Source organism: Hetaerina americana, unplaced genomic scaffold (genome assembly GCF_022747635.1).
Source record: "Hetaerina americana unplaced genomic scaffold, ioHetAmer1.1.p SCAF_10, whole genome shotgun sequence".
In the NCBI taxonomy this organism is placed as follows: Eukaryota; Metazoa; Arthropoda; class Insecta; order Odonata; family Calopterygidae; genus Hetaerina; species Hetaerina americana.
Genome location: NW_027286070.1, coordinates 47,606,062 through 47,629,105, shown reverse-complemented (window position 1 = coordinate 47,629,105; position 23,044 = coordinate 47,606,062). Strand labels below are relative to the sequence as shown.

Below are 23,044 nucleotides of genomic sequence, written 5' to 3'. Positions count from 1 at the left end.
AAAAAGTAGCGGGAAAGATAACGGGGAGAGGAGGGTATTTTCTTCCCCACCAAATAATAACAATAAACGATATAAATGGATTTGATTGAATTATATCGATCGAATCGCATCCTGGAAACAGAAACAATGGAAGTGGAAATATCTACCCCCTGTCAATTTTCTTCTGCGCCTTCCTCTTCCCTTTTTTCCGATTCTTTGGCACCAGGGGGAAAATAGGAGCATCAGCGGCTGAAATGTCCGGAAACAGCCGCTCGAAAATCGGCGCACAAAATGGAGCAGGAAAGGATTCCACCCCCACCCCCCCGCCCGAACTACCCTCCATCTGTCTATTTAGCACACGCTGAGTTAATCGCCAGTCTATCCAAGGCTATGAGCGATGGGACTTTTTCGAAAATGAGGTTTTTCTGTCAGTTTTTTAAAGGGCTGTAATAAAACCTATGAAGAAATTTTATAGAAGACAATCTTAATATATTTTGAGATTTTGGCTTGGATGAGGATTTAAAAAGTTAAATGAGCAAAATAAAAGCAAAATCAGATCAAGTTGTGATGTGTGAGAAGAGATTATTATTTGTGGAAATCCAAAGAATGCAAAAAATTAACGCAGAGCATATTTAATCGGAGTATACTGCTGAAGAAGGTGGTAGAGGGTAAACTGTTAGGTTGACGAAGTATCGGCAGTAAAATAACATGCATAACTCATTTAAATGCAGGTTTTAGTGTGTTCATCCAATAATTTGAAGGTAGGGCTTAGAGAAGAAACATTACTTTGGTATCGAATCAATCAAAAACCTACCTTATTACTAGATTGATCTAAATAATTATAAAATTATTTAGTATTGCACTCATAAAAGGTGGAAGAAATCAAAATGCTGTAAAAATAAAGAAGTTAAGTCAAATGTCAACCGAATTTGTCGAAGATTGACGTAGTCTTCCTGTTCAGTTGCTCTCAGTTTCAGCGATTAAATTTCTTCTAACAAGTTAAAACACAATATGTATCACTAAGCGAGGGCTTTCAGATGAAAAGGGAGTGGCAAGAATCAATTTTTCTCTGCATTCTTCTCTTTACCTGCGGTTAAAATAAATTTTTCCCCTCAACTCGAAATAATTCAGATACCTCTTTCAAAGTCTTTCCAATTCAAGGAATCCAATATTAACTGGCTACCATTCAAATACCTCCCTTGCGAACAGATAGGAATATAACAATCGATATCACCCAACTAGCGTCTTTGACGAGAACTTTGGGTCATATTGATCGATTCAAATAGGATAAAATGATGAAATTGGTTGTTGTACCAAGAGCCAATTTATATAATTGATTTTCTTGATTCCATCCTTGACATAAATGTATGATAATTCATACAATAAAATATATAAATTTAATCACGGTTAGTTAAAATTCAACTCTTTTGGACGATTTAACCTCTTAATGCAATTAACTCTTAGCGAATTGTTAGCTATGTAAAACATTTGGAATAATAATTATAGCTAAGAGAAAATGCGCTAGGTTTGTTAAAACTTGCAACGAGAAGAGAGTAAGCGCGTAGGGAATGTATGGAGGGTTTGGGTTGGAAATGCCTTAATTCATGAAGAGAGCAGGTAAGACTTGCAGTGTCGCAAGAGCATTTACTGTTCCGGCGACACCAAGATAACTACTAAGATTACGGCCCCAGGTTATACTGGTGGATTCAACCAGGGGGGTGACATAAGAGACACAACACACAGGCACAGCCAGGTCCAAGTACGAGTAGATACCCATTCTTTCTTTGCATAATACCCAGTCCTAACCAAATCAAACGCAAATTTCTGATTATATTAAGCAATAGACTAAAATTTAATGATCTAATCAAGCACATATATTATTGAACCATGTATATTGCCATGAATGCCGTGTTAGCTAGCATACGAAGGCTGTCCAGAAAGTGAACTTCAAGTTTTTTTGTGTAGCGTGATTATGAGTGAAGGAACCAAATGATCGCTGCATTGACGCACACAGTAGGTCAGTACGTACCGAGCTGCAGTTAATGAAAACTCGCCACGCTTGCTGTCTGTTTTAAATTTCCGACAAATGTGAAGTTCGTTCAGAAATAAAGTGTTTACTGACAGAAAAATTTCAAAGCTGCAAACATTCATCTGGAAATTTGAGATCTGTGCCGACCAAATGTGATAAGTGGCAATAGTTGTGGGTCAGTGTTGTCATTCGTTTAAGAGTGGACGTAAATGTCCAGGTTGATGACAGAAATGTTCATCTTTCTGTGGTGAACAATTAACTGTCCCTTAAGATTGACAAAAGGTTTGTGAAAACCGGCGTTTCACGATATCTTAAATCAATAAAAGGTTTTCCATAAATATCTACGACTACGACGGAACGCGTGAAAGTGTAGAGGAGCTGGATTTGTAAAACATCGTTAGGACAAACTGAGTAACTTATCTAATTTATTAGTGGATCTCGGTTTGGAATCACTCAAAGAGCGAAGGTTAAATTACAAATTTAACATACATATTGCATAATTTGGAAGATGCATATTTATGAATGATGCTGCAAATTTTTTGTTAGTCCCATCGCAGTACGGTAGGAGAGATCATGTCAATATAGTTAGAGAGATTAATTGGGTAACAGATAAATTGAAGATGTAATTTTTCCCACAAACGATAAGGTATCAGAATGAATATAAGGTTTGTCCGACCGCGCTTGGAGGGAAAGGTGTTTTGAGTGAAGGGTAGCCTGGTGTGTAATTAAACCCTACCACACACACTAGTGGTGGCTCGCAGGGTAGTTAAAAATAAAAATAACCAATAAATTGGCTATCAAGCTGAAAGGATGTCCAATAAATGAATTAATTGTGAATTGAATTCACGAAAATCTTCGAGTTACCATTAAATAAAATTAATTAAAAAAGTATAGAAACGCTTGCGACGTACTTAAGATAAGTATAATTTGCTTATACCTAATTTTTTCATGTATATATGAATTCAGTGACAAGATAAACAAGTCACACGCTTAATAAGTCGAATATTACGAATCACGACGTAGTTTGAAAAATAATCAATTTAATAATAAATTTTTAATTATAAAGTTTGAAACTTAAATAGCATCTGTGATTGTTTCATCGAATGGTAAACAAAAAATTAAATAGGAACGGTAGCACATTCAGAAAATAGCAAATGAGAAGATTTGACAACGCGCACAATAGGATCATCCAATCATTAAAGTAATCGGATGTTCACATCGCCTTGAAACTGAATTAGAAACATTTTCTGTGTTATGCAGTGTGCAGGCAAGGTAGCAATTGTTAAACACGTAACATAAAAATATGAATGCCATCAAAAATACATGCCACATTAACATAACCTTATTACCGATGACACCTCAATAGCTGAACCCACCTTTAAAATCCTTCTGGTGTTTCGGATCAATCTCTTGTGGTGTTTCGGATCATCGATTAAAAATTTGGATGAAAATATGGAAAAAATAATCCCGGTTTGCGAAAAAGTTTTCACGAAAGATCGATAATCATTACACAATATTAAATAATCGGAGATGTGAGCCCCTTGAATTACAAATACTGACATTATTTGCGAAAAAGTGTGCAAATATCGTGCGATTTAACTTGTGGCATCGAGAAAAAAATCCAAATCTCTAACTAAATCGGAATATTCCACGGCAGAAGGAAAATATCAGAGGAAGAATGCTAAATATAAGAATTCGTGGACTCGTTTTTCCGCGAACAATTTAAAGCCATAACACACTGAACGTAGCGCTAGCACATCATAATACACTACCGCCTATATTTAACATTGTTTTCTCTGTCTTTTTGCATAATTGGTACTTTAAATTCATGATGTAGCCCACCCTTGATTGTTTACATGCATGAATTATGTGCAAAATGACTATAATAAAGCCATTTAATTTAAATTTTCTTTTTTTTCTGGGACTCATTAACGATAAACACTTTTACCTCGCATTCTGAAGGCTTATTAACGTTCAAGAAATCTCCTGAGATATAATTTATATAAATCCTGAGCTGGATGAAATTTAAAATTAAAAACTCAGGTTTTTCCAGAATGATGAGTATTCATTTTCCAGGAGATGATTCTTAAATATCGTGGAGATGACGGAGATTTAACAGAGCGAAGGAATCAGTGACACACTGGTTGACCTCCCTTTAGGGAATAAAGGGAGGTAATAACGAAATAAATAAATAAAATAACCAAACCATAATAGCAGAGATATTTTATAAATCTAAGATCGATATGTTTTTATAATTAAAAATTGAATATCTCGGATCACATCTTCCCAACCACAAGAAAAACCGAGGAAAATAGTGTGGGCGAAAACGATCTTCTCCAAAAATGCTCCTCCGCCGAAAACTTTTACGTCCGAAAAGAGATCGGGAGTGGGAGACCTGTTATGTGAGGAGCAAGCTTTGCGTGAGTTTTTGAAAAGGAAGAGAAGAGAGAAAGAAATAAACTACGCGGGGAGTTGGGATAAAGAGCGAGGAGAGGAGGAGAAGTCTTCGAAAAACCTTCGCATTCATTTATCTTTGGGGAAACAGACAGGGCGTCAAAGCGATCCCGTACTTTTTTCATTCCGGCGATCAATTTCAATCGCATTACGCACGGAAGGATAAAAATAAATAAATAACTGAGAAAAAGGAGGATCTGTGGGGAGAAGAGAACCGTGCTTCCAGAGTCACTCGAAAAATGATAGGATTCGACGTTCCGTCGCTCAGACTGAATTGGGACGGAATCAGGACGGCTCAGGGGGAGAGTAGAGGATGAGGGTGAGAGAGGTTGGAGGAAAGAAGGGAGGAGAGAGGGAGTGAAGATAGAAGTGTGTGTTTGTGGGTGTGAAAAAGAGAGAGAGAGAACAAATGTGCGGTAGGGTGGCGGCGAGCTAAACGTTGAAGAGGGATGGAGTCGGGAGGATAGTTTGGGATGGAGAAAATAGGGATGGACCAAACATCGAGAATAAACATTAATATGTGATTTTGTCCCACAATACTACGTGCCTCGTTCTGAAATATACACCAAACAATGCCTTGCAAAAAGACGGATATATTTTCAAAAATATCATGCCTCTTGGTAAATTTCCTCACAAATGTTGACAAGGCACAAGACACTAAACACGAGTTCTTCACTTCCTCTAGGCAAAAATAATTACTAATTCATTCCATTTGACATTATAATCTTTTAAATATGTAATATCTTGGGATAGCAAAACAATTCAAATCTATGGCGCAAAATATGACAGAAAAGAAAAGAGTGACCCGGGTTTGAATACGGCATTTAGTTATTCAATTTCATTACAAATAGGCATAAAAAAATTAATTTAGGAAATTATAGAGCGTAAAAGGAAGAATTATGATAGAATTAAAAAAACCGCGTCACTAGTTATGCAGAGGAGCAAGTAAATGAATAATAAACAAAATTGAATAGGATTTAGCTGGAATAACAATGGTCTGAAGTTCAACTCTGATTGAAGACATACGAGTAACAATGCTACCCTCATAGAAGTCATTTTGACTCTCAAAAGATCTCTTTTCTTGTGCCGATAAAGAATTATATTTACTTAATTTTCAGCAATTATCCGTAAACGTTATTTGTTGTTAAATAGCTTCTTTCATCAAATATTAAGGATAACTCGAAGCTTGCTTTTTCAATGCTACCAAGAATGATGTTTCGTTCAAAAAAACATACAATATTGCGATAAAAATGTTTGTAAGCAATTGAAAAATATAGCTACGGGTGTTTATTTAAATAAATATACTTTGTAGCTTATTTTGACTTGAGTCAAATACCACCAACATAACGAAATATTCCATTAATTCAGCCATTTTTAACAGTCTGGGTGCTGAAGCTCTTATTGACGTAAGTGGCCATGTAATGTATTAAATATTAATTGAGATCTTGAGATTTTTGTTAGTAGTAGTTGTAAGGGTGTTCTTTATTAATGATATATATCTGATGATGGGTGATTACCGCAAAATTTCCACGCACGAACGCCAATATTTTTAATCTAGATTAAAAGGTGTACAGAAAAATACAATACTATTTCAGAATGATAGATCAAAATTGATATTTTCTTGATATTTTCTACAGCTATGACAAGAATGATTATGACATAACTTTACTGTACATCCTTTGCACTGATATTAATAAATTTATAAAAATAATTATGTTGTTTTTTAATACCATTGTACTTTTTGAATCAGACCAAATCCACGTTAAAGCACATTTTTCAAACAATCTCAAACAAATGTATCTCCGTACGCCCATTTGCACGTTTTCAGTAAGCGCGTTTATAAGTGTTTAATAATTCTTGAATCTTCGACCAATCATAACGCCGCTAGGCATGCGGATATATGAAAGATTATTGGCCAATCGAAAGAGGTTTCAACCGAGCGTATTACGGAAACGCAAAAATGGAAAGACTTATTCAATCATAAGCGAAGCATGTTGATTTTTTACTGGAGTGCTCCTGTTCACTATTTTTGTTTCGACCCTTAATACTCAAAAGCTGGACATATCATATGACACCAAATATCATATTATTGCGCAGTTATATGTATAAGTCCATTGAATTTGCAATGAAATCCATTATGCGTGTAAAATATTTAGTAAAAGAGAATTCTGCCTCATAAAATTTATTTGGTCATATAATTTACAATGACGTCCCACAGGCATTAATATAAAAAAGACAATCAATTAAAAGTTATCAATAAAATAAAACAGCAAAAGTGAAAGTGCTTACGTACATGCGTTAGTTTGGTTGACATTGGTGAAAAACCTATTACTTTGACTATTATTTTGTTTTGCTGAATATATTAAAAAAACCATCTCCCATTGATAAACACTAGTTTCCTAATTAGACCCGGAATAGTGAAAGGCGATGTTCATGAAGTTTCTAATTTCCTAATCTAAGGATGTGTAATTTGGAGTTGTTGAAATAATGCCTGGGTTTAGAGTCAGTCACCGACAGAAAATCTCAAAACAGCGGGCTCACGAATTCCAACTTTCACGGTTGGAACATCGAGAAATCCAGTTTTTCCATCTCCCGAAGATGATCTTGTAACGACAAGGAGGCCTAGTGGATGATAACAATGATAACCCGAGCTTAAAACTCTGCTGGTAGAATTGAATATTTCAGAGTTATATAATTCAGTGGGAATGTATTTTAGCACTAATATAGAGCGTGTAATAGACGGTTGACGGAAAAGACGGATAGGATTAACTTAATTTTTCGGATTGCAGATGAAGATTTTTAGTTCCAAAATTTCAAATGTTATGGTGAGGTTCGTCAATACTCATTCTACTTTCAATTTTAACGAATGGTGACAAACCGTTAATATATAAATAAACTGGCCTTCCCTCAAAAATCATATTTTGTGCAAGACCGTCGATTTATTTTTTGAGTTAGGAAGGTAGTTTCGGTCTTTACATAACAAAATGCCCTTATGTGGTATCACAATTAAATCGTGACGGCTACAGATACATGTATGATAAAAACTGTACAGATATACGTTATGAATACAGGGTAATATATGAATATATATATACATATATATGTATATATATATATATATATATATATATATATATATATATATATATATATATATATATATATATATATATATATATATATATATATATATATATATATTACCCTGTATTCATAAGGTATTAATAAATTGTTTCTATAATTGTATCCATAACGTGTATTTATGCATATATATGAATTATATATATATATACACGCTATGGATAAAATTATAACAACAATTTCTTCCTGACGTGACTGTACGTTTCAGTGCGCTCGCACCGCATAGGCTCGGAGGTGGGATTTCTGACATACAACCCACGTCAAGCACCAATCGCCTGCGAGCGTTCGTTCATGCTAGAGAGCATTTAAGTGGACCCGTGTCGAATAATTTGGTGCAAGCGCGAAAGGAAGCGAACGATTAAACAGCAGTGCGCCATTAAATTTTATAATTTAAGGATTTTCACCGAGTCGCAATTATCCTCCTTGATCAAGGTTTTTCACTAAAATTCTTGAATTTAAACCCAAATTAACAAATGCCTCCGTTAAAGTAAATCTCTCTCGTTATCTCCCGCTTTCCTTTGCCTTCTTCATAGGGAATTCAAGTACAAAATTCTACACATTTTGAGATATTACGTCCCTATTTCACATATTTTCTCGATAGTAACAACTTTAGCCTCCTTTACATTGAATTAATTAATCCAAGTTTAAGATTAGATAATTAATTGAGTAGTTAACTCATTGAAGAGTTGGAGATTAATTGGTAATAAAAACAGTCAAGAACAGAGAAAAATGATAGGCAATTACTATAACACGCCCCTGTTTACGGAAGGGATGGCACTAGCTAAAAGAAAACAATCACCGATATCGGAAAATATATACTTATTGAGACTTAAAAGAGAAATATGGGAATACAAATGGGAATGTAACTATCCTATAAATTACGGAGATAAAATAAGAAATTAATTTTACCAAGGATCGAGAACTGGAAGAAATGTATTCCTGTAGCTATCCCAGAAGAGAAAAGAAGGGTTTTTAAGAAACACAGTGGGTAACGGTTTGCTCTGATTTATGACTAATGGATCGCTGTTGTACCCAAATAAAAGAACATAGTCCAGAGTTCCTGGGCCATGGAGTGAGGTACTATACTGATCTGACATCGGTATGTATGTTAAGGTGGAAGGGGTACTTCCGAAATGCATGTTATTAATGAAAGTCACATTGACAGATAAAGAAATGAGTTTTAAAATTTTTCGTTAAATACTACCGCTAGTCAATGTGAGAGTTTACTTAATAAGAATATTGACAAGAAATCAAATTTGATAAAAAATTGAGACTGATCGTTAGAGAATTTAACATTCTGATTATATTAATACTGTCGGTTTAATGAAAAAATTAAAGGCTGGTTTCAGCACTTAACTATTAATCAAAAGTCTAAGGTTTTCCTTTTACTGGATTTTAAAGTTAGCCATCAGTTTTACGAGACATGAAGCCGAAGAAAATGACGTTTTTCCGAAGGAAAGTAAATGAATCCTACGCGCTTTTAACTGACAATTCTTACTAATTTATAAATTTAATAATTAAAACATAGCATCGCACTTTCTACATTTTTATCACGATTTTTATTTTTCACATACGCGTTGCATAAAGATGAACAAATATTAATATCAATGCTTGCTAAACTTTAAAAATTTTTCGAAATATCAAGAAAAATGTTTACTAATTTTCCTATTTACTGGTTCTTTTAAAACCTGCAACACCAAAACCGTTAAAATTTTGCTCAACTCCTTCATTAAAACAATAAGAATATTTTCACACAGATATATTTCCTGTGTATAAAGACTACCACGTAATATATTTACGCACTAAAAGCTTATTCATGTGAAATTATACTCAAGTATCGAAGTGATACGTGTCGCACTGTGCCCAAAAGAATTGAGAGAAATAAATAATTTTAGTAGCACCAAGAATACTGCAAGCTCATTGGAAAACAACGCAAGTGTTTTGTAATTTTTTTAAGAGATATTGATTTTTTCTAAATAAAAGTATAGGCTTTGTTCTAGAGTATTTCCAAAAATCATTTTTTAAGAGAGGTAGAAAATTAATTTCTCTTAACATGTTGATTCCAATGTATAAGACTACAGTGAAAAAATACCTTATCGCCAAGGTTTTAGTTCGGAATGGAGACGCAAGTCTCGCTTGCAGTTTATCCGAATGACGGGACAGAGAATCCAATGAAGTTGAGGGATGTGGATTCTCATAGACCGGTCGCTCCGTAACCGTCCTCTTAAATTCATCGCCGAGTGAAAATAGCTTAGTTGGCGTGTATCCACTTTGGTGAATTTTTTATAGAGAAGGGATTACGGGTTTGACAATAAAGTTCTTTGAAAAGGCATGGTCCTTGGGCAGATAAACAATTCGAACAGTTATAATGAAAATATATGGGCATTCTCGTTCGGCAGTCGAGGTAATGTTTCTCTCACACGGTGGGCTCGAAATTCTCATGGTTCGGTTTCCACAAATTCTCCAACGTTATCCTATTAAGGCAGCAGAAATGGCTTGCTATTATATTTGTGCAGAAAAGCCTGGATCAGAGTTAGCTGATTCAGCACGTCTAATTTCATACATCTGATATTCTGCTGTTGAAACTCCCATTCGCAACGCAAATAGCATATAGTTGCACCCGCTATAAGAATATTTAGACGCAAATTAGGACACGCCGCATATTTTAGATTTAATATCAAAGTAAAATTTTTATTTTGGTTAATACATTAGGTTGCCATCTTGATACTGTATCTCTTGGTTTTTGACGTAGCCTAAATCCATACATGTTCATTCAAATCCAAGAATGGTATATTAAAATTCTTGTTATAGTAAAAGCAGGATGCATCTAAAACTTGTGTTTATTGCCATAAATGGAAGACGATATTCATAAGACATCAAATCGTTAATAAACAATAAAAAATTGTAATGCATGCTATGAAAAAGTCGTACTAGATAAGGAATTGTCCTAGTTAAGCCTTGAATCAAATATTAGAGTGAGAACAAACAATACAACATTTTACTGACAATGTATAGGAATTTTTAAGATTCAAATAGAATCCGGCTTACACATATATATGGGATATATGTTTCCCCAAAAGTGATATTCATAAGCTATCTATTTCCTTCTTTATGTAAAATATTTTCCTATGGCAAAGTTTTCATTTGTGAACGAAACCTTGTACTTTTCCAAGTATTAGTATACTCCCTTAACATTATTTATTATCACTGTTTACGCAAACGAGGATCATAGGAATGGTAAAAAAATTTATGAGGAAATGAGAATCAGCATTTTCAATGGGAACCTTGTCGTACGCACGAGTCTAATCGCGAATCTCATCATTCTTAAAATAACTCTTTCGTGGTAATTTTAGCCATATTTCAAAGGTAACTTTGAAAGATGAATTAAGGCACCGTTAATGGTTTATGAAAGATTAAACATCATTAGCAAATTTTGGAGAAGTAACTCCACCATAACTGAATTTTAGTATAAAATAATTTGTACGAAAAATATTTTTTCCGGTTACAGTGGAAATACCTGAGCATCTAGACTGGCAGGAAGGAATTTGCGTGAAATGACAAGCGGTGCTGGAAAGAATGGCTGAGAACGGATATCTTCGGAGGGAAGAGAAGGCGGAGATGGAAGGGTAAGGAAAGGTATGACATCCGGAAGAAGGAGAAGATGGATTACCCAGAATTCGATCGATAAGCCTCTTTTTGAGACGGAGAATGTATATCAGTGCCTCAAAAAGTTGCAAATAGGCACACTGCATGACGGTGGACTAGAAAGTGAATTCTTGAGGTTGGATTAATTGACTCGTATGTAATATATCCAAATGTGATTCATGCTTATGCTGAGTAGCACATTAAGCCATATTTTTTTATTCAAAAATAAAAGGTGTTTGAAGGAAATAAATTTCAAGTTGTATCCATATTATGAGTATAAGACATCATTACTCTTGTAGTTTACGCAAGAAAAGGAAGTCAGAGATTAATTAGAACCTAAATAGAACGTTATTAGTAGTATATAAATTATTACACCCACGGTCACTTATATAATTCCTATAAAAATTATGATTTCAGGACCTACCACTCAGGTCCCTTCTTTTGCCATCTGTTTAATAGTGAACGATCAAAGTTTCTTCATTTTTTACTACCAAATATTTTTTCTGATAAAGTAATTGGTGGGAAAGACACATTGTTTTTTTATTTCCGTGATAATGCATTTCCATAAAGTCAAGCCTGAAAACATCTAAAAAACCTGGATTATTACTATAACAATATTATTTGCACCAGAACTAACTGCACTAGATGTACCAACAAATATAGATGTTTATATGCCTTAACAAATTAAGTAAATACTTTCTGAGGGACCTTATAAAATACAAATGTAACTCCTCGTTAACATCTGAAAAGCTCAAGTTTGGAAGTAGTGGGAGTATAGCGTTACAACTAAATTAACTCTTGCAAAAATTCATTGAAAACACATCACTAATACGTTAAACCACTCTGGGATTTTCTTTATCACTATTAAAAGAAAATAATACAATCGATAAATGTGACATGCTCTAATTGGTATATTTTGAAATGCGCAATAACTTACTCAACGCGTGTACGTATTAATTAATTCATGCGGCATTGTCAATATTATTCAAACTGTAATTTACGAATAAACTGAAAGTTCTATCAGATCTATCACAAATAACGCAAAGAGGGATTGAAAAAAAGGAAAAAAAAGAAACAACAGTTGCAATAATAACATTGTCATTTCCTGAAAGGGTGTTCACGGCGATAAAGACTCTTGACGGCATTAAACGCTGTAACGTGGAATACAGACATATATATATATATATATATATATATATATATATATTAATATATATATATATGTATATATATATATATATATATATATATATATATATATATATATATATATATATATATATATATATATATATATGAGGAAAGAATGGGGTGAGGAAAATTTTTTTATGCTTTGAAGAAGTTTCTCAGACGTTCACGAGGAATTGTGATATTTATCAGGCGTTACAACCATCTTCCTTGATAGTCTACCTATATTAACGACGATGTATTCAATTAGTTACAAATACCTCTGCAATTCCCAGAAATCAGTCGTCTCTGTGAGAGCCTTTCCCAAGGAATGTTAATTATGCACGCTACACGAAAGTGACGTATTCCAGTTCCACCCACTCACAAGAGTGAATGTTGCTGCGTCTCTAAAAATATATTTCAAACCACAGGCAAGGATGAGGTGTTGGCAAGGGAAGGAATTGTGGGGACGACTTTGTTTTGCCCCAGCTGAAGACGGTCGTGACACAAAAGGAGACGTCCCACACAATCAAAGAGCATAAGGGGAAGGGAGGGAAGGCGAAGGGGAGCTAGAGGGGACCGAAAAGCGATGGATGGGGGAGGGAGGTGGAGAGGGAGAAATTCCAGCGAAAGGAGGGAGTACGGGAAAGGGGGAGGGACGGATAAATAGGAAGTGGTCGATTAATTCCCAGAGTCTGGGGGGGAAATGTTTGAGGAGACACGGGAAAAGAACTGGAAGATAGGAGGGTTTCAAGGGGCCCTGAAGCAAAGCAGATTCACTCAGTTGCGGCGGTGGAAGAATAAGAGGAGAGACAACCACGAGGAAATTTAAAAAGGCCCCTTAAAACCGATAGTCCGTTTGACAATATAATAAAAATCTAAAATATGTGTCATACATATCCCACCACTGCGTAAAGCCCTATCGCATCTCGAATTTCAGTATTGAGTTGAGTTACTCATCATCGATACTTCAGCGTCTTATTTAATCGCAGAAATTGGCAATTTTTGGATCGGGAGAATTTGAATTTGAATTTGAATATATATATATATATATATATATATATAATGAATACTTAAGTACTGAGGTGCGCTTAGTTAGCTGTGGATTGAATACTCTCCGAAATAATATATTCAATAAATCCCCAAGTGTATGCTGGACACAGAGCGTAAAACATAAGTGATATGTTAGCCTATTGGGCATGGCATTCGACTCCTGTGGCCATTAAAATCCGAGTAGCTCAAGGCTTTTTCGAACGCGTGCGATCATTTTACTACCAATATCTTTCTAAGAAACCGAAATGGCAGATTTTGAGGAAGGGAATCATCCACCCAGGCATGGGGATTACACCCGACATAGTGCGAAGTGCACCTAGTAATAGATACGCTCAACCGTCAAATAGTAGCCATTCGGTTGATAAATGTGGTTGTATTATCAAGATATTCATATATTAACTTATCTTGAATATTAAATAAAATGGATGAAAAAATTGTAGATAGCCGTCCTCTGTTATATTTTTGCGTCTGCCCGATAAAATACTAAAAGAGGCATGTGTGATCACAGCAGACGAACACATTTTAAGTTATCACCCAAGATCTTCCAAAGTTGCGAAGTTGAATGACTTTGAAAATCCTTTTTCGTAATGCTCTGGGAACCGATTGGGAACTCTCTGATATGGACAGCTACTTCATTTTTTTAATGAAATAAAACGTCAAATTGTTCCGGTTTTCCAACCTGCCTAAATTTTAATTTGAACACTCGACCATTGAAAAATATCTGCGTAGTTAATTAAACCGGCCTTTTCATTTTCTGTAAATGTTTTGGAAAATTGCAAGCTCTGGTGTTTACAGGTTTTGGTACAAAGAAAATTTAGTGTTCCTGTCAAGTACAGAAGAAACCATTAAGAATCCGCGATCATCGCGGTAATCGAAAATTTCTATAGCAATTCCAACACATTTTAATTAGAAAAAAACGATTCCATTATTTTTTACTGTCGCTTAAAAAATAATATTAATTAGTCAAACGCAACCATGAACTTGCATTAAATATAAACGAGATCGGCTGAGGAGTTGATTGGTTTTTTGGTGATTTTCAGAATATACTTTCACAGAAAATTTATGTTGGCTAACCAGTTCGAAATAAATGGAGTTGTCAGCATTGTGGCATAATTAAAATATTTTTACGCTTGAATTTCAATACCTCACATAGAGTCAATAATTCCCGCCATTTAAATATTCCCCCATTGTCCAATTTTTGTTGTTGGAAATGTTTCTGAACGTATTTTTTGGAATATATAGAGGTGAAAAGGCATATGTATAGTTCAAAAAATTAAAATGATAAATATGAAATAATTATATTTATGCCAGCTTCAGAAAATGGTCTACATTCCTAGGTGTAGACTTATTTCACAACAACTTTTAAAAATTTCAAAATATGATATACACAATACAATGGTATTGGCTGGTGACCATTGCTTACACCTCGAGCAATTTAACTCTTCCGAAAACGAATCTCATATGAGCTACAATGTCATTAGTGGCTAAGGAGGGACCATTTAAAACACGAGCAGCAGTTTCTTGTTGTCATAATACAGCGCTGAAGGGTAAATATAAATATGGAAGTAATACTTTCCGCCAAAATTCTTTAAATCAAGATTTCCATGTAGCTACAATAAATATAATACGAGGGTGGTGCCATAAGTACCCAACCTAACCTAAAGATGGCGGCAGTTGTTTGAAAAATATAGCTGTATTGGAAATTACGCAATCTATAAAGTATATGTTTCAAGTATGAAGACGCCACGTTGTTTAGTATTTATTTGGAAGCCATCAATAGTGAACGTTTTCAGTGAATTTGTGAAAATAGAGTAAATGAGTCATCTTTATGTGATACATTCCATTTATTTGAAAGGCCTCGGCCCAACCAATGTTAAAGCTGAACTGAATTATACTCTGGGTGAGCCTGCTCCATCATTTACAGCGGTAAAATATTGGGTAGCAGAGTTTAAACGAGGCCGTACGAGCTGTCAAGACGAGCATCGCATTGGTCGACCAAATGAGATGACGACTCTAGAAATGGTGAAGAAATTCCACAAAGTGATACTGGATGATCGTACACTGAAAGTGCGCGAGCTAGCAAACATAGTAGGCATTTCAAAAAGCTCAATGGTACATCGCATATTAACTGAAAATGTGGACGTAAGAAAGCTGTGCGCAAGATGGGTGCTCACACTCGAGCAAAACCAGTGTCGTGAAGATGCTTCAATTGAGTGTTTAGCAAAGTTTCACAGCAGAGTTTTAGCGTCTTTTCATAACCATGGGTGAAACATGGGCTCATTACTTCACACCCGAGAAAAAGAACAATCAAAACAATGCCCTTAAAAAGGGAAAACCGTCTCCAAAGAAGGGGAAGACCGTTTCATCTGTAATCAAGGCCATGGCGTCGGTTTTTTGGGATACGCCTGGGATAATTTTCATTGACTATCTTTAAAAAGGAAAAACTATCAACGGCGAGTATTATGTGAACTTATTGCAGCGTTGAAGCGAAGAAATCTAGCAAAAGCGGCCGCATTTGCTTGATAGCCGCGGCCGCGGCTAAGAAAAAAGTGTTGTTTCATGAAGACAATGCTCCAGCTCATTAATTCGCTATTGCAATGACCAAAATTCATGAATTAAAGTTTCCATTGCTACCTCATCAGCCCTATTTGCAAGATTTAGCCCCCTCCTATTATTTTCTGTTCGCAAACTTGTAGCAATGGCTCGGTGGTCAAATATTTTCCAACTGTGAAGAAGCGATTTTAATGGCTATTTTGAGTTACAGGACAGTCATTATTATAAAATGGGTATCGAACTTGTTGAGCATGGCTAGGAAAAGTGTATAGAGCTAAAATAAATTACATTGAAAAATAAATACATTTTTTCCAAATTTTTGTTTTGTTCGTTGGGTTGGGTACTTCTGGGACCACCCTCGCGTATCAAAACATTCAGTTAAGGAATGATAACTCATTAAGTAAATGCTCTTTCCCTTAAAAAGCTAGCTTTAAAATAACCACGACCAATGGCATCAATCTTGATTATTTGCATATTTTGCCTTTAGTTTTAATGCTTTATTTTTTCGGTGAGAAAATCTTTAAAGCAAAAATATAGTCTAAATAGGCTACTAGTCACAAAAAAATCGCATTCAGAATTGATGCTCTGCGCCTCACCCTGAAGGGTCTAATGTTTATTTCCCTTTTAGAAATGTCTTTATGACACCTATCATCATCCTGAGAATTCAAATATGCATTCATTGGTAATTACAGCATTCGTGAAATGAAAATATTTGGGATCGATTTGGGATAGAATCATTTCACTGGCCGAAACCCCGAAGTCAAATCCCGACTATGCTTCACATATCATATTTTCTCATTCTGAAGTCTTCATTGGGTACGCTGGATGAAAACAGATTGGGTCGAATGGCCTCAAGATAAAAAGTTCAATGACGCTGAGGCCGGTTTCCTTCCACTACTTCCTTAAAACCCAGAAATCACGCACCCATCTAAGACAGTGTAAATATTGTCCGTATTTTGGTCGCCTCACATAATAACTACTCACTTCCTCACATAAGTACGCTGTTTCACGCAATTATTTGGCGCTTTTCGATGAAAAACTAAATGTCGAAGGCGTAGTTCCTACTCCTGACCCTTCATAGCCCCAAACTCCGTTATGATCTTGCCGGCATTCCTTCCTCACCATTTCATTGGTGAATGAACTTTCATTTTATTTTGGGATGTGAGGATTATGAAGGATTAAGTAATAAATACAAACCCAAACATCCTCCCCAACCCCGCCGCTTAACGAAATCCGAAGGCTCGTTAAGCGCGACTCTCCTTCTCACCGCACCTCTTCCCCCACTCTCCGGCTCCGGGAAGTCATTACACCACTGTGGTCCGTACCCTCCTACCTTTCACTGACTCCTCTCTCTCTCCCTTCTCCCCCACTCCCATCCCACGTCCCTACATGCCTCCCTCCACCCTTGACAGCTCATGCGCCGCGTTCCCTTTTACGTAAGAGGCTTATGCATGTATCCAAGCGCAGTTTAGAAGATCCCCTGGGAAGCATGGAGAAGTGGGAGCCGCGTGGTAATGAATTAGGTCATTGTGCAAATCCTGTGCTCTTGCGCCCCTTGTACAAAATAAAAGCCAGTCTCTTTTTTTGTACCCCCCCTCTCTCTCTCTCTCTGCTTTTATAAAACAGCTACATGCCAGGCAGCCCATTGAAAACTGTTAACTGCCATCTCGGGAATTGAAACTTTGAAAGGGACGTCTTTCGAAGGGGAAAAAATAATTTTCTTGCGGATCTACACCACGGATATGAAAGGTTATTTCTCCGCCCGACGAAAGAGAAGGTGAGAAAATCGAAATTCTCAGCATTTAAAGTACCCATATTTGAAACTATCAGCCAAAGTTGAAAAAATTATTACGCTCTCCAACAAAAATAAAATAATTATTTTTTTAATAATTAATATTAGTTATTTATTAGTATTGATAAATATTGTCGCTTTGTCAGTGTAAACTTTACTTGGTTGAATTATGTAATGTATTAATGAAAATAATTCCTGTGAATTGTTGTATCTTTCGGATGACTTTGCGCTATACTTGGACTAGTTATTATTATCTGTTAAGGTACATTATGGATCTAGCTATCAAACGGCCCAGCAACGATTCCCTAGTCTCCCTTTACAAAGCATAACCTGACATCCAACATTACAATAAGCCCCTTTTCAATGCCGAATACTTCCTTCCTCCCTTATATCCATCCAACATGCCCATCCTATTCCTATCCTCTCTCTGCTTGCCCAACATTCTCCCCTCTACCACAGTCTTCAACATCTCATTGTCCATCTAAACGGTCTGCATCCATTTTTCTGCCTTTTTTGATTTCTCCCAAAAATTTTTCTCCTTCCCCCCACCATATCTCTCCATCTTTTGTTACCTTTCTACATCTACATCTACATCTACTCAATACCCCGCAAGCCGCCGCAAGGGCGTGTGGCGGGGGGTGCTAGGACACCACCCATAATTTAGAAAAGAAAAATAATAAAAAAAAAATCGCATGCAATAACGACAAAATCATATATAAAAAAAAAAACATGGCATACATTCATGCATGAACACTTACACCCAACACACATGCAAACACTCAAACTACCAACTAACATACACATGCACCTGAAAGTATACCTAACATCTCTATAGTGTTTAATTTTGTTCCGACTTGTAAATTCAAAGTTTTTAATATTTCTAAAGTGACTTCGGTTTCTTGCTATTATGATTACTGATTGTTCGGGGAAAGAATGAGTATTTGTACCTATCTGTCTTGGAATCTATCTCCCTTAGTTTATCTTTGTGGTCTGATCTACCTAAGTAGTGTGGGGCCATTATAATTCCTTCAGTGTCATATTTAAACTCGTTTGTTCTGAACCTTTCTAAAAGTCTAAGCCTCGCTTGTTCTCTCCGCACTTCAAGTGGTTCCCAGCCTAAATCCCCTAAGAGACCTGTCACACTTGTGTTTTTATCATAACAATTTTTAACAAATCTAGCGGATTTTCTCTGGACTTTATCTAATTCTTTTTGCCAAATTTTCTCCCACGGATCCCAAATACTTGCGGCATATTCCAAATGAGGTCTAACTAGAGCAAAATAACACCTCTCTTTAACTTTTTCATTACATTTCCCCACCACCCGTTTTATGAAGCCAAGTTTCTTTAAAGCTGATCCGCATATTGTCCTGATATGTGCTCCCCATGAAAGGCGTGGTGTTAGAACAACCCCCAAATATTTAACTTGATTTGCCGTAGTCAATACTGAACCCTCTATTTTGTAGTTTATATCCTGTTCCTCGCTTCCTTTATTCCAAAATTTCAAAACTGCACATTTATCTATATTAAGTGTTAATCCCCATTTATTGCACCATCCCGAGATATTGTCTAAGTCTCTAGAGAGTAGCTCGCGATCTAGTTGGCTCCTTATTTCCCTGTATATCACCGTGTCGTCAGCAAATAACCTTAGATTGCTACTAACGTGTGTGCTTAAGTCATTTATGTATATTAAGAACAGAAGAGGCCCTATTACACTTCCCTGGGGGACGCCCGAAGTAACATCTCTCTCCGTTGAGCACAACCCATCTATGACTACTATTTGTTTGCGGTTTGACAAGAAGTCCCTAATCCAATTAATTATTTTCTCATTGATCCCATAGTATTTAAGTTTGTGTAACAATTTATTGTGTGGGACTTTGTCGAAGGCTTTTTTGAAATCCAGGAATACTGCATCGACTTGGGTGTTGTTTTCTCCCGATCTAAGTATATCGTGAATGAAGAGACCAAGTTGTGTTTCGCAAGATCTGCTTTTCCTAAATCCGTGCTGGTTGTGGATTAGTATTTTCCTACTATCAAGAAATTTCATAATGTTAGTGACAATAACGTGTTCCAATATTTTACAAGAGATCGATGTTAAAGAAATGGGTCGGTAATTGGTTGGTTTATCCCTATCGCCGCCTTTATAGATGGGAGTTATATGGGCTAGCTTCCAGTCGCGAGGCACTGACCCTTCTTCTATCGATTTTAGAAAAACAATATGTAAAAATGGGGCAATGTCGTCAGCTAATTCCTTTAATATTCTATCAGGTATTTCTTCCGGACCAGGTGCCTTGTGTGCTTTGATACTACGGAGCAGATGTACTATTCCCTGCTTGGTCAGTGTGGAATAGTACATCTGCTCCGTAGTATCAAAGCACACAAGGCACCTGGTCCGGAAGAAATACCTGCTAGAATACCTTTCATGTTACTTAGCATTTTTCGTCCTTATCCACAACCATGTTTCAAAATCCTCCAATCTATGCCTATCACCCTGCTTCAATCGCCATGTTTCATCGCCTTACGAAAACCACTCTCCTTAACATTGCAACGTAATTTGTGCACCTTAATTTATACATGCTATAACAGGCATTTAGTCATAATGGAAATCAGAATCAGAGCAAGCCCGACTAGCATGTTGACCGACAGGAAATCTAGTTGTAAATGTACCTGAATTCTCTTTGATTATTATGTATTCTCCCCTGTCCTATATCCACTTTATTTACTTGTGGTAATTACTTTGTTTATTTCAAGACCGTTTGATTTAAATGTGGTACTAGATCCAAGTGAGTATCTTAAACACACATTTCCTAGGCACGCGTTTCCCAAACATCCTTGTATCATAGCCCTTGGCAACCAAACTTTTTTTAGTACACCGCATATATGTTAGCATAGGTATTGGTCACAACTGAAGATCCACCGTGGCTATTACCCCATGAAAGATGTGCATATAAATGATTGAAATATCAAATATAATAAATTTATCGTATCTCTCTCAACAGAAGAGCAGTCAGTCTTGTTAACGATGTTAGTGAGTTAATACAAAGAATCGTCTCTACAAATACCCAATAGCCTTCAGTCGGCCGAAATTGATGGCTTGAATGAAATCTGACTAGATCAGTTACGTTGAAAACACTGAGTTGTTGCCTATCCTAAGAGCTTTCTAAAGAGCTGTAAAGTTATTTTCACACAAATGAATATTACAAATTTGTTGTAACACAACTCCCATCGTTAATAGCGTGCTTTCATTTAGTCATCGTGTTTAATATTGTTTTCTTTGTAATCACGAAATATTTTATGATCAAATGGATGATTTAAGTTACCCTCTTTGTTGAAATGTTGTCTATCCATTGTATCGTATTGAACTCTAAAAATGGCGATTAGTGAGAGTAGGTGGAGGAACATTATTAGTATTATTCAAAACGAAACTTGCTTTGGACCAATTTGCACCAACTATTTGGTGGCTTAAAATGGTTTCAATGTCGACATGAAGACCGTGCCCTTTGAGTATTATCAAGATGAGTATAATCCTTGCTAGAGATTAACCAATTTACAATGCCTCGAGGCCAATTCCTACATTATTAATATATTCTGATTCATTTCCAATGGAAAAATATGACATCTAGACCTATGACATCTATGATCATAAAAATATGACATCACTGAAGTATAATTTTGATAGCTATAATAGTTAGATAATTGTTTATTGAATTTCCTTCATTTTTCATTCTTTTGGACTCCGGATCGTAACTCTGCACTTACTTGCCCTCAGTGAGCGCTCGAAACGAGTTTCTCCCTCACCTAAGCTACGCGTTGCCCCGCAACCGTTAATCTGTCTATGGAAATTTTTTATTGGACCACAGAAAGTTTACACATTCCAAAACTTCTTAAAAGTAATAAAACAAACTTCTCTAAACTACAGTGAATAAGCAGTAGAGATTATAGAACAGCAGCACATAGAAGAGGGTATGGGCCAAAAGTAAAAGCCCGTTGTACAAGTCTGCAGACTATATAAATGCAATTAAAATCATTTGCAAAACTGCCGCTTGATGGGAGAATATTGAATATCATCATTTGAATTATGGTTCATACCAGCACCGCACTCAGACGCACCCGCCGTTACGTAGTGCAATAAGGCAACATAATACTTCAAACCTTAGCTATACGCCACTTTTGTGCAAAATAACTGGCGAACACATACACAAACACAGCCTTACATTGACATCAAACGTTTCATGGCGCATACCCGTCAGGAGCATCCCTGGGTCAATCTTAACTATGTTTCAATAGACTGGTTTCAGGGTGGTTTAATGAAAAGGCAAGAGAAAGATGTAATTCTCCTTTTGGTAGACCACATTGAAAGAGTGGCAGGGATCTCTGGGATCCATGAGAGTAAAGTTAATTCCATAAATTAGAAAAGGTTCAAATAAAATCCGTAATATTTTTAACAAAATTTCTACGAGAAGTGAATAAGCGCAATGGTATATTGAAAGAATTTTGTTGGGAGCCACTTGATTCATGATCAGAGCAAAATAGAAAATTTATTAGAAGGGTTGAGGGCACCTGAGTTTTCTGGTGACATCGAGGTAATTATTAGGGCACCAAATTATATTTCCGGAATCGGCCATCGATATCAAGTAAGAGAAATATTTTAACCAACAGATACATGTAATCGCTGTTCCCTCATACAAAAAGCAGTCTTAGTAAAATGCAATCCAAGCATGCGAATACATTTACTTTGAGACCAGCATTTGTTGATGAATTATTTTCATTACGAGAATATGTACACTAAAGAAAAGGCATATAAGGTACTGGTTATCCCTATCCTAGAATACTCGTCCATAGTATGGGATCTATATGAGGTGGGACATACATTGTATTATACCTGTATTAAAAATATAGAAAAAGTTCAAAGGAGGGCAGCAAGATATGTACTCGGAAGGCAAAAAAGAACTTACAATGTTACGGAAACGTTGGATGTACTCAAATGGGAGAGTTAAAAATATAGAATAAAAAGGAGTAGGTTAGGCACGATGTATACAATTGTTAAAAATGACGAATCGTGGGAAGATTTATGGAAAAAGATAGAAAAACCAAACTTTAAATGAAAAACATACCACAGCTTTAAAACAAAATAAGAACGCAAAAAACAAGTTACAAAAAATACTCTCTTTTAAATAGAATAATTGTTGAATGGAGCCAACTGCCTGGAGATCTTGCTACCTGCAACGTTGGGT

General features: G+C 35.9%; 1 protein-coding gene across 1 annotated transcript in view; it reads right to left on the bottom strand.

The window, feature by feature from the left end:
- The window catches only part of GABA-B-R3 (gamma-aminobutyric acid type B receptor subunit 3), a 653,270-nt gene that overhangs the window by 506,667 nt on the left and 123,559 nt on the right, over positions 1 to 23,044 (bottom strand). The gene's annotated exons all lie outside the window — the stretch shown is intronic.